This window comes from Panthera leo, chromosome C2 (assembly GCF_018350215.1).
Source record: "Panthera leo isolate Ple1 chromosome C2, P.leo_Ple1_pat1.1, whole genome shotgun sequence".
In the NCBI taxonomy this organism is placed as follows: domain Eukaryota; kingdom Metazoa; phylum Chordata; class Mammalia; order Carnivora; family Felidae; genus Panthera; species Panthera leo.
Genome location: NC_056687.1, coordinates 74,552,125 through 74,564,318, shown reverse-complemented (window position 1 = coordinate 74,564,318; position 12,194 = coordinate 74,552,125). Strand labels below are relative to the sequence as shown.

General features: G+C 40.6%; 1 protein-coding gene across 1 annotated transcript in view; it reads right to left on the bottom strand.

The window, feature by feature from the left end:
* LOC122198822 (probable cation-transporting ATPase 13A4) overlaps nt 1–12,194 on the bottom strand; it is a 147,966-nt gene that overhangs the window by 128,607 nt on the left and 7,165 nt on the right. The gene's annotated exons all lie outside the window — the stretch shown is intronic.

Sequence of the window (12,194 nt, the reverse complement as noted above, 5' to 3'; positions counted from 1 at the left end):
CCTTCCTTTAGCATGAAGCCCTAGGCAGGGCTCTATCCCACAAATCTTGGGATCATGACCTAAGCTGAAACCAAGAGTTGGATGCTCAACCGACTGAGCCACCCAGGCGTCCCACCCAGCCTTTTAAATAAGAGAAATTCAGAGCCAGATTATCTTGGCATGGGAAGGACTCAGAAGCTCCACTCTGTCACAAGGTGTCCCAGCCTTCTTCTTCTCTCCCTCCTGTGCTACCTCCCTCCCAGCACAGGTCACCTTCCCCAGCTGGCACTCTGCTGGCATCTGGCGGCTGGGAGCTTGCACATTAAAGGCTATGAAATAGTCAATTATTTTGGAAGAGAAGGTGGGAACCACATCCACTTCCTGTCTCTTTTTCTTTCATCATGTGCCCTTGAACAAGGGTCTCTTCTTTGCCTTGAGGCTCAGTTTCCTCATCTGTACAATAGAACTGATATTATTTGCCCCATCTTTGTACACTGTAAAGCACGTAATACTGCCCAGCACAGAGTTAAGGCAGGTCACGAGGCCGTCATGATTGAACATAAGTGAGGTAATGAGGTGAGGGTAGTCTAGGAGGGAATGCTTGAGTTTTCAAACCACAAGCCCTTGCAGGTGAGGATGGGAAGGAGTCAAAGTGCTTCCTTCCCCTCCTGGTAACATAGATGTGTTTTAGACCGTGGTTCTTTGGAAACAATCACTTGCCTTTGTTTCTTAACCTACTCGTTTTTGCTACTGCCTTAAATTCCAGTTTCATTTATTAGAATTTACTACTTTAGTGATTATCTTTAATTTTGAATCTCCAGGTTCTTCTTTGCTTTGTCCTTTATAACCCTTGTGATAGAACAGATGGTCTCCAGCTTATACATTCTCTACAACTAAACATTCCATGTTCTGGACAGCAGCTGGCCTGCCTCCCTCCTCAAAGCACTGGTGACCCCATTTAGCTTATATTATGTCCTCAATAATCTGTGACTGCTCCTGGGTATGCAGCCCAAAACCAATGTCACAATGTCTCACACACACACACACACACACACACACACACACACACACATGCATGCACACACCTACATGTGCACACCCAGCATCCCAGCATGAGCCCTGGTCTCACTCCCATTAGATCCACTGGTGATATTTGTCTCACCACTCCTTTCCAAGATCTTTCTCACCCCTCCAACCGACTCTTTGGGAGATCTACTGCTAATTTCTTCAACCCCTTTGGCCAAGACCCCATCTCTTATCCCAGATGTCATTCACAAAGCCTAATGTTATGGTTTACAATAATTTCAATTACTATTAAAGTATTTGATAACATGCTCATGTTAAGAATGAAAAGTTTTCTGGAAGACTATTTGCTAGTATTTATCAAGAAGAATATATTTATAATGGCAACGCCAACATTCATTGAATGCTTGTCTATACCAAACTCTGGTGTAAGGTAACTCACCTCCCCTCATATTCCTGTCATCAACTCTATGAGGTAGACACTTTTCATTCTCACCACTTCTAGAAATCTATTCCACTTCTAGAAATTGTTCCAGAGGGAATACTTTTGGCTATATTCAAAATGAATATGTAAAAAATTCATCACAGCATATAGTTCTAACTGAATATATCCAATGTTACGGAGGATAATGCATCTATCAGATGTCATATCTTTAGGAATATTTAATAACATGGGAAAGGTAATGGAATATTAAGTGAAAAGCAAGATGCAAAATTTTATATGCAACACAAGCCCAATATTATCCATGGATGCATAGACAAGGAGAAAAAAAACAAACAAACAAACAAAAAAAAAAAAAGCAGAACAAAACCCTAACAGTGAATATCTCTGAGTGGTATCTTTGCTTTATTAAATTATTTGTATCATCTATTATTTCACAATAAACATACTCTAATGTCATAATCAGGAAAAAATAATTTTATTAAACATAGATTTTGCTATAGCATAACTTCTTTAATGTCTACTTAACCTCTACAACAGACCAAGTGGAGAGTTTCACAATATCATTCTCCCTGAAGGGGCCAATGAGCTAGAAGTTAATATTACTCCCAAGGATATGGAGTTAATACTACTCCCAAGGAAATGTAATGCAAGTTTATTCCAATTGCACAGAAAAGACATAAAGAAGCTGTGCACTTCACTTGGTGGCAGGAAATGAATCCTCATTAAGGATGCACTGAACTCACCGAACTGCCCAAGAAAATGGAGATTTTGCTACCATGCAGTAGCCCTTCTCCGTTCCTCGAGGATGCTTCCTTCTTCCAGAATGTTTCATTTCTGTAATGTGCTCTGTTTCTTTTCTCCCCTCCAGTCCCTGCCTCTCCCAAACCCGATTGGCCCTGGTCCTGTTCATAGCCTCCCTGGGGTCCTCTGGTGACTCCCCTTCCTCTGATCACACCAGCCTGGGCAAGGCAGTCTGAGATCCTAGGTCTGCAGTGGTGCGTGCGCTTGGTAAAAATGGGAGCACCTGAAGCACCACCGAAGAGCTTTGGCAAACAGTTGATTCCATGACAAAAGCAGCTTCTCTCTCTGGAGAAAATAGTAAAAGTAAAGGCAAAATCATTCATCCAATTGCACGCAATAATGGACACTCCACTTAACCATTATTTCTTGGGCATAGTGAAAGAACATGAATTTGTAGTCACCCCAAATCCAGACATTAGCCAGGCTCTACAGCTAAGTGGGGGAGCCTGTGCAAGGCTGCAAAGATTGCTCATCTATAAAACAGGTCTAATAGCTTCACAGTGCTGTTGGAAGAATAGAAGTGTACAAGATGTGTACATGAGAGAACATAAACCTAGCACTCAGATCTTTGTTTCCAATACCATTTTCCAATAAAAAGATCCAGGGTTCCTTGGAAAAATGACTGATTTTAGGACTAGGGCAGCAAATAAACAAGATGAGCCTGGAGACTCAGAGTGCTAGAAGGTAAGGAAGTGCTCAAAAACAAAACCAAACCAAACAATGGTGGAGATATATCAAGAAGGTACTGAAGCAACTGAATACCACCCCCCCCCCCCAAATGGCCAAAGCTAAAACAATCTAAGCAAGAAAATATAAAAATTGGATTTGGATTATAACCCAACACATAAAATTGACATCCATGAATCCACACTGATGTCAATAAAGGATAGAGTAAATAAATAAATAGGGGAGAAGAGAGACCTCTCCTACACAGAAGAATCCAAATAATTTATGTAGATACTGCCCCCCTGCCCCAGGCAGGGTTACATAGCTCTCCACTCATGTGTAGTCTGCACATAGCGACTTCCTGCCAAAGAGTGCAGTATAGAAAGAGGAAAAAAAGAGTAACTGAGTGGTGGAGAATCCTGACACACTCTCCCTCAGCCAGGTGATGGAGGTCAACATCAACAGTGACAATTCATGTTGGTAGTATGCACCCTCAGCATGATGAGATGAACATGCCCCTTTACCTCTGTGATATTTCTCCCCTAAACTCATAATTCTGGTCAAACAATGAGAAAAACCTCAGGCAAATCCCAGTAGAAGGACATTCTACAAAATAACTGCCCAGTACTCCTCAAAGCTGTCAAGGTCCTCAAAAACAAGGAAAGTTTGAGAAAAGGTCACAGCCAAGAGGAGCCTAAGGAGACCGTAACAACTAAATATAATGTGGTTTCCTGGAACAAATAAAGAACATTGGTTAAAACTAAGATAATCTGTATAAAGTATAGACTTTACTTAATAGTAATATGTCAATATCGGTCCCTTAGTTGTAATAAATGTACAATTCTCAAGAGGTTAACAATAGGAAGAACTGGGTTTGGGGCATATGGGAAGTCTGTACTATTTTCACAATTTTTCTGTAAATTGAAAACTATTCTAAAATTAAAACTTCAGGGGCTCCTGGGTGGCTCAGTCAGTTAAGTATCTGACCTTGATTTCTGTGCAGGTCATGATGAATTCAAGGCCCCCGTTGCGCTCCATGCTGTTAGCATGGAGCCTGCTTCGGATTCTTTCTCTCTCCCTCTCTCTCTGCCCCTCCTCCACTCGCATTCTCTCTCTCTCTCTCTCTCTCTCTCTCTCAAAATAAATAAATAAATAAACTAAAAAAAAAAAATTAAAAGTTCAGTCTTTAAGAAGCAGTGTGACTATAATGTGTTTATTACAGTAATTGGGAACTGCCTGGTTTAAATTTAAAGCATCCCTGCCTCTGTTTGTCACTTTGTTAAAATAATTGAAGCCACCTTGACGGCAATGTCAAGATTTTGATGTAGGTTGATGTTATGAACTGGCTTGGGCTCTACAAAAACAAACAAACAAACAAAAAAAAACCCCTTGGTTTAGTGAGATAACTCTGCCCTCTAGTGGCTTAACATTTTATATACTTTCAGTGGCAAAGGACAGTCTAGAACGCTACTCACTTTTGATGTTTCAAAGTCCAGACAAGAGTCAAAATATACTCAGGGCCTTTAATCTGCTGGGACCATACCCCACTTTGTAACACTTACACAGAACTTTACCTTCCTGAGTAGTCTCTGAGAAAAGACACATTTGTGTGAAGGAACTGTCTGGTGGGAATATAAAAGGCAAAGTTAGGTGGGGGGGGGGGCAGTTTGACAATGTGAATGAGAAGACTTAAAGATATTTATGTAGCTGCACCCCTTAAATTCACTTTTGGAAACTGTTCCACAGGAAATTAATGCAAGTTACAGAAAAAGATTTGAAACATTTTTAAAAAATGTTACATTTAACAATGAACAATTTAAAACAAAGTAAGTGTTTCACAATGGGGTAGTTGTGGAGGAAAGGAAGGAAGGGGAAGGAAGGAACACTGTATCTGTATACTGGACTTATTATGCATGCAATAAGGGCATTCCTAAGAATATTTAATGACATGGTTAAATTGTTCATGATATAATGTTTAGTAAAACTCCATCAACAGTGTGATCAAAACTTCAGGGAATAATAGAGATGACCATGTATACACACACACACACACAAACAAACAATGACACATACTTCTCAGGTCACAGTGTGAAGAAAATGTAACTATTTTTGTTTAAATCTCAACTTGATTTTTGCTTTAATCCTTCATTTTGCTTGATGGACAAAAATGGATCTGGTTAGCTATGAGGTAGCTCAATCACACCAGGGTTTTCTTCAGCGCTTTGTGTTTAAACAATCATTTAAGGGATCTACCGCTTCCCTCCTCCATCCATTAGATTGGCCCCTCTGTCCACTGGATTGTGGCAGCACACAGCGAGGAAAGGCCGGTCCTTCCTCACCCTCTGTCACTGGCATAGGTTGAGCCATCACTTGTCTTTGTTTATCTGGTGATTTGCACGTGGTGGGCTTGCCTCCACTGAGACACTTGTGGCTCCATCAAGAGTTGTCTCTGACTTCTCTTGGTCCTTCTCTACACCTTTGGAGCAAATGAAACCCCAGGGCACTTTCCCAAGCCTCCTTGGCCACAGGCAACGTGGGGTGAGCTCTCCAGCTAGACTTGCCTTGTTTTGCTCATTTCTTCATTACTGCTGTGATGTGTGAGCACGAGAGACTTCTGTGCCATTATCACTCTCCCCTCAGATTTCCCTGGCAATCAGTATATAGTCCTCTGCTTGAGGTCCCAGCCCCACTGTAGGACTTCCATTATTCTGCAAAGTATGGGAGTGTCCGTGAGACCTAGACCAATACCAAACTCCATCATTCCTCCCAAATCTCTCCTTGCTCAGCTGTGACATTTCTATCAAATCCACAGCAGGAAAATTGACTCCTACATCACTCATGCTTCCAAAGTCTATTATTTACAAAGATAAAATTGAGCTTTTGTCCCCAAAGGCAAACTTGGAGACTCAGAAATCTTTTTTCTCTAAGTAATGTCTCTTCCAGGAATGTCAAGTCTATTTAGAAAATGTAAATACTGATAATTGTCTCCTTCCTTTCTCTTCACATTCCTGCTGTGACCTTACCCTGAGTGCACACACACACACACACACACACACACACACACACACACACGTCTTGCTGGTGATTGAACAATCAGAGGAAGCACGGGAGTAAAAAGGAATAAATATGTATACACATATGCTCATATATACATGCATCTGTAAGTATTCATGTTTATATAAAGAATACAGAAATCAATTCAATGCAAGGTTTCAGGGGTTATCTATGCATTACACTTTCTTTTTTATTATAATTTCATATTTACTGAATTTCTAGAAGAAACATGTGCTGTGTCATCAGGAAAAGAAACATATATAATAAGGGAAATAAACAAGGTCTCTGGCTCCCAGCACCACCATCACAGTGAAGGAGTGAGAGTAGGGGACCCAAGACTTCCATTGGCCACAGCCAAAGCTCTCCTCTCCTCATCTCTGTTACTTGATCTTCTTGAGGTCCATCTGTTCCTCAGCTTTCAGAGCACCAGGCTCTCTTGGCTCTTTTTTTTAGTTATTTGATGCATCAAAAACCTAGATCTCAAGTCTGAGTCTGATGGAATGGAACTTTGGAGGGGTCCTGGGTGGGGAAGAGGGTAACTGGCATGAAGGAGTAACATCAAAATTTGTTGTAAAATAAAGATACAACACTTTGACTTGAATATGACAGGCTCTGTGACTACTTTGACCCATATGTGAAAAGGGACACTGAAGGCTCAAGGCTTAAGACACTGGCAGCTCTCTCTTCTTGGTACATAAAGCCCTTCCTCCAGGAGCCCTGAGCCACCATGTAAAAAGTGAACTAGTCCAGGCATAGCCTGCTGGAGGAATCCAAACTAACCACGTGGATATGCCATTTGAAGAGAGATATGATGTAATGGTTGTTATTTTAAGCCACTAAGTTTTGGTCAGTTGTTATGCTGCAGTAGATAATGAGAACAGCTTTCTTCCCGTGAAAGGGGTTAATACTACTGTGGCTACATACAGGGAGCTCGTCAGTGAGAACTGCAACACGATTCTATTTTAATTATCATAATAGGTTACAGAATTACTATGGGAGAGGTGCCTTTTTGTTCTGAAAAATACCTCAATTCACCATTAGGGGTGGAAAATAAGACCCTAAGGAGATGAGTTGGTACAGAGAAGTAAAATAATATAACTAAACCACTGAATTGAAAATGGACACAAATATGCAAGTAGGGAAGAACAAAGAATAGACAAGGTAAAGAGAGATAAGGGAAGAGAAACCAAGGAGGGGCAAGCAATGTGGCCAGAGGCTAGACAAAATGACCAAGAGAAGTTTTTAAGAATATGGGCACCTAACAAATTCTTATTGGTTGCATACTCATGATGAAAATCTCTCAATTTCCCCAGAACTTCCGTCATATTTTCTACCAGTAGAGGTACCTTTTGTGACTTAAAAAAAATGGTGGAAATTAAGAAAAAAGTTTGAGCACCATGCCTACGTTGACTTGGTGACAACAGGGACAATAGGTGTCAGTGCCTACACTAAACTAATTTAGGATAGTGGTTCTGAAGTAGGAGTGATTTTGCCCCCCGGGCAACATTTAGTAATGTCTGGAGACACTTTTGATGATCATAACCAGGACAGAGTAACTGCTAGCATCAAGTGGGCAGCAGCCAGGAATGCTGCCAAATTCCTCCAATGTGCAAGACAGCCACCCACAAGAAAGAATTGTCCAGCCTAAAATGTCAAGGTTGAGAAATCCTGATTTAGAGGAAGCAAAAGACTGAGTCAGATGTGTCCATGAGAACCTAGATCTCCTGTAGAATGTGTAGAAATCTTGGAGAAGACATTGGACTTTCCGCAACCTATTGAATGTAGTTTGAATCAATTTTATCTAAATCATCAGGGCAGGGTAGTTCTAGTTAACGTCCAGGTTACATCAAATTTAACAAATGAATCAGTAATGGCTCTTATTTGGAAGTAGCAGAAACAGCCTCTAGGAAAAGTGAGCAGAAAAGGAATGTATTAAGTAATAGAGGGCAGATCAAAGAATCATTAGAATGGTTGGAGAAAAGAACAACTCCTAGAAGAAAACTCCAGGAGTGCCTGGGTGGCTCAGTGGGTTGGGCATATGACTCTTGATTTTGGTTCAGGTTATTATCCCACTGTCATCGGATCAAGCCCCTACATTGGTCTCTGCACTGAGTGTGGAGCCTGCTTGGGATTCTCTCTCTCTCTCTTTGCCCCTCTCCCCCCACTTCTCTCTCTAAAAATAACATAACATAACATAACATAACATAACATAACATAACATAAGAAAAGAAAAGAAAACTCCAGAATGGGTCCATGAAGATTTCAGTCCTCTGACAGCTGGCAGGGCCACTGATGGAATGAAGGAAGTATGGATGTAAAAGCCATCAGACAGAATGGATATTTCAAAAGAGGAAAGGAGAGGAGCTGCCAGATTGGTGAACACGTGGAGATATGGGGAGAATGGCGGCCTGGAGAGGGCAAGAAAACTTGCACCCTTTTCCCACATGTCGCCCTAGGCATCTCTTCATCTGGCTGTTGATTTGCATCCTTTATCACATCATTTAACACACTGGTAAATGTCTATTAGTCGATCAAGATGCCCTGGTGGCAGGTCTTCAGATGTTAAAGGTTAGTAAGGAGACAGCATTGGATGTGATACACCAGGGCTCCTGCCCAGAGATCATTCTTTGTTGAAGTTGAAGAACACCCTGATGCCTCACATTGGAAGTGCTACTTATCAAGCCAGATGATAGATGATGGAAATGTTGGTTGAAAGCATCCTGGCTTCTCCCAATGTCTTTATCGTTCCTAATGAAGTGCTACTTAAATGATCTTATGTGGGCTGAAAATTCAGTGGGATGAAACACAGCAGATTAAATAGGGGGAAAATCTTTTAAAAAAATAAGAGGAAAAGAAAGAGAAACATGACATCAAAAAAGTTCATTTTAAAAGCATATAAACATCTTTCAGTCTTAAATAGAAAATGAAAATGCTGCACTTAGGCTTAAATTTTAATTTCCATCTTTGACCCTATAACCATAATCTAAGTCAGACCACATTGGGATAATTACTATTTCCTCCTAAGTAGGCTCTCTGTTTTTTGCTTCCCACCTTTAACCAACCCTTCTCCCACTGGTAGATTAATCTCCATAAAGCACCATCTGGATCATGGTGCTTCCTTGCAAGGAAGTTGCACATAAGTCCTTTTGCCAAAAGAAAAATATCCAAAACATAAGTGGACATCTTCAAACCACTCTATGATCTGCTCTGAACCTATTTTCCAGTTTTCTCTCCCATTATTCTCCCAGACAAATGGTTTGCATATTGAGCCCTAAATATACCATACACTTCCAATTTACCTTGTGACCTTGAGAAAATTAATATATTTCTCTGAACTCATAAAAATACAAAACGGAAATCACATTGTCTGCACTGCCCATTGGCAGAACTGGAAGCCTTAAACTCAGTGTCCTAAAAGAACCAGAGGGTGAGGACTAGAACACAGTCTTTCTCATGCTTTTTGGTTGATAGGTAAGATTACCAAGTGCAACCCTTTCTCCACCAGATCTCTAAGCTGCAACCTAACATATGGAAGGCTATAGCTCACAAGAACCTTTTTTTTTTTCTTTTCAGTGCTCTTAAAATGGCCAGACCTCATTAACAGGCTCATGGAATGGTCCTAAAAGTTGAGATTACTTCAATCTCTTTCAGTATCTCTGCATAGAGTGTATATTTTGAGGGGGTAGGAATCAGTCTCAGACTGCATACTCAGGTGTGTGATAAATACTTCATTCCTTTATATTGACTGAATTTTAACTCTGAGCCCTTGTTTAGTTGGTTTCTAGGAAATTCAATTGCTGTCAGTAAGGTGGCTCTCCTGATATGGAGAATAAAATAAAATTAGGTTACTCTCCCATTATGGACAAAATAAAGATAAGTTTCGTGGTATTTTAGAAACAGATTGCATAAGTTACAAAGTAATCTAAAACTCTGAGTTCAATAGAAATATAAATAGCAAACATAACCAGAAGAAAATACTCCATTCTTGGAGAATAATAATGCTATCATTGGAGAAAAATAAGATTACTATTATTGGTGTTGTCGTTATAGCTAATGCTCATAATGGCAAAAGTAGGCAGTCTGCACAGTTCTCCATGTGCTCCTCTGTGGTTCCCAGCTTTACTTGTGGTTAAGTGGGCCATATGACTAGGTTCTAGCCAATTGAATGTGGGCAGAAGTAATCTTTGACCTATTGCCCACTCTCAGAGTGGTCCCTTTCACGTTATTTCTATTTTAGTCCTTAGCAATTATCCCAGACAACACTCTGGGCCCTCCAAAGTGACCTTGAAGGCTATATGTTTCAGATGGTATAGGTTTAAGCAGGAAGCAAGCTGCAGGTCTGAGTCTCTATTCTTCAGGAAAGCTCCCCTCCCCCCATTATACATCAGATTGCTATGTGAGAAGGAAATAGCTCTGTATGGGATTAAGTCCTTGAGATTTGGAAGTCTATTTTCTAAAGAAAAATAGCCCATCCTACTTCAACTAATACAATTAGTAAGTGCTTACTATATACCTTGCACAGCTCTAAATGCCTTACATATACCAGCTTTTTCTAGAATGAAATAGACACATTAGCACATATTATGATGTCATGGTAATAGAATCATGTGGAAGTACAAGCCTAAAATAGTCATTGAACCCCAAGTTCACCACACACATCCTTCCAGCATTTCTTCCCCCCACCCTTCTGCTTCTCTAAATCTCACCCATCCCCAAGGAAGAAACAAAACAGCAAACAAAGGAAGCAAAGGAAGGAGTTCTAATTTCTATTTGTTTTCTGTAAAGACATAAATCCAGTCCTGCTTGTTAAGAACTCCTTGGGTGTTACGCACTCCTGTCATTGCTCCTAACTGGAATAAACAGGTGAATGAATCATTTTGCCTTTTCTAAATGCTGGCACCATCACAGTGTAGGCAGGTCTCCAGACCAGGAGATGGTAGAGCTCACTTGCCTGATGGTGTTCGTGAGTTACATTACGATTAGAGCACTTGTGGCAAGCTACTGCCTCAACTGCTCACCTTGGCCCACCCCACTGCAAAGGAAGGACCACTCAAAGTATGAGAAAGTAAGGAGGCTATCAACAGCTTGCAACAATGAACAGCAAGGATGTGGGATCTGATCCCTCTGCGAGGCACACGGTTCAATCTACTCTAGCTGAGGAAGGCACTAGCAAGCTGGGGAGGAGTTTGTACAGGTACTCCTAGAATGGATTGCCATGCAAAATTACTTAAGGGCCTAAGATGTATTTTATTTCTCACACAGGCTAAGTTTGGGAACATGGTGGAAGTAGAGGATATATTTTTAGTCTAAAAAGGAAGCAAAAAGCAAATGTTCCAAAGTGGGATCAAAAACACCTCCAAGCAGGAGGGAGAAAGCCTCAGAACCCGGGGAGTGGAAGAGAGCAATACTTCTGCAGGCTCTGGTTATGGCAGTGGCCCCCAAAAATGAGATGGCATAGAAGTGGTCAGAGACATAGGTAACTTCAAAACAAATTAAAAACTAAATGGCAAAAGTTTTCAGTGATGGAAAGATGGAAACAGACTGAAGAAACAACTGGTGTATTGCTTAAGCATGCATATGCATACCAGTGGTATGCTACTAAATGTTTAATTAACTTTACAAAAAAATTACGCATATTTATGCAAGTTTACTATACGTTTGACTAGGAATAAATGCTTGATTATTTTGATTGCTATCTACTCAGCAAAGAAGTTCCTCACATCATTGACCTATGAGTTGAAATCTGACGTGAATATTGGTTGCTATTTGCCTACACATTAATAAGAGGAAAATGAAACAACAAAGGCATATGTGAGCACTTAAATAATTCATGATAATGTGCATGACTTCTTTACTGAATCAGTTAAAATGTTTTAAATACTGGAAGGATATTTCCTCAGTTTTCTGTGCTCTTCACAATGAAATAGCCACAGATACAACACACTTCTAAATGTAACCCATAGTAGGGGTGCCTGGGTGGCTCAGTCGGTTGAGTGTCCAACTTCAGCTCAGGTCATGACCTCGCAGTTCGTGAGTTTGTGCCCTGCGTGGGCTCTGTGCTGACAGCGCAGAGCCTGGAGCCTGCTTCAGATTCTGTGTCTCCCTCTCTCTGCCCCTTGCCCGCTCATGCTCTGTCTCTCTCTGTCTCTCAAAAATGAATAAACGTTAAAAATAAATTTAAATTTAACCCATAGTATTACTGTTTTTTCATAACTTTCTTAAGCTT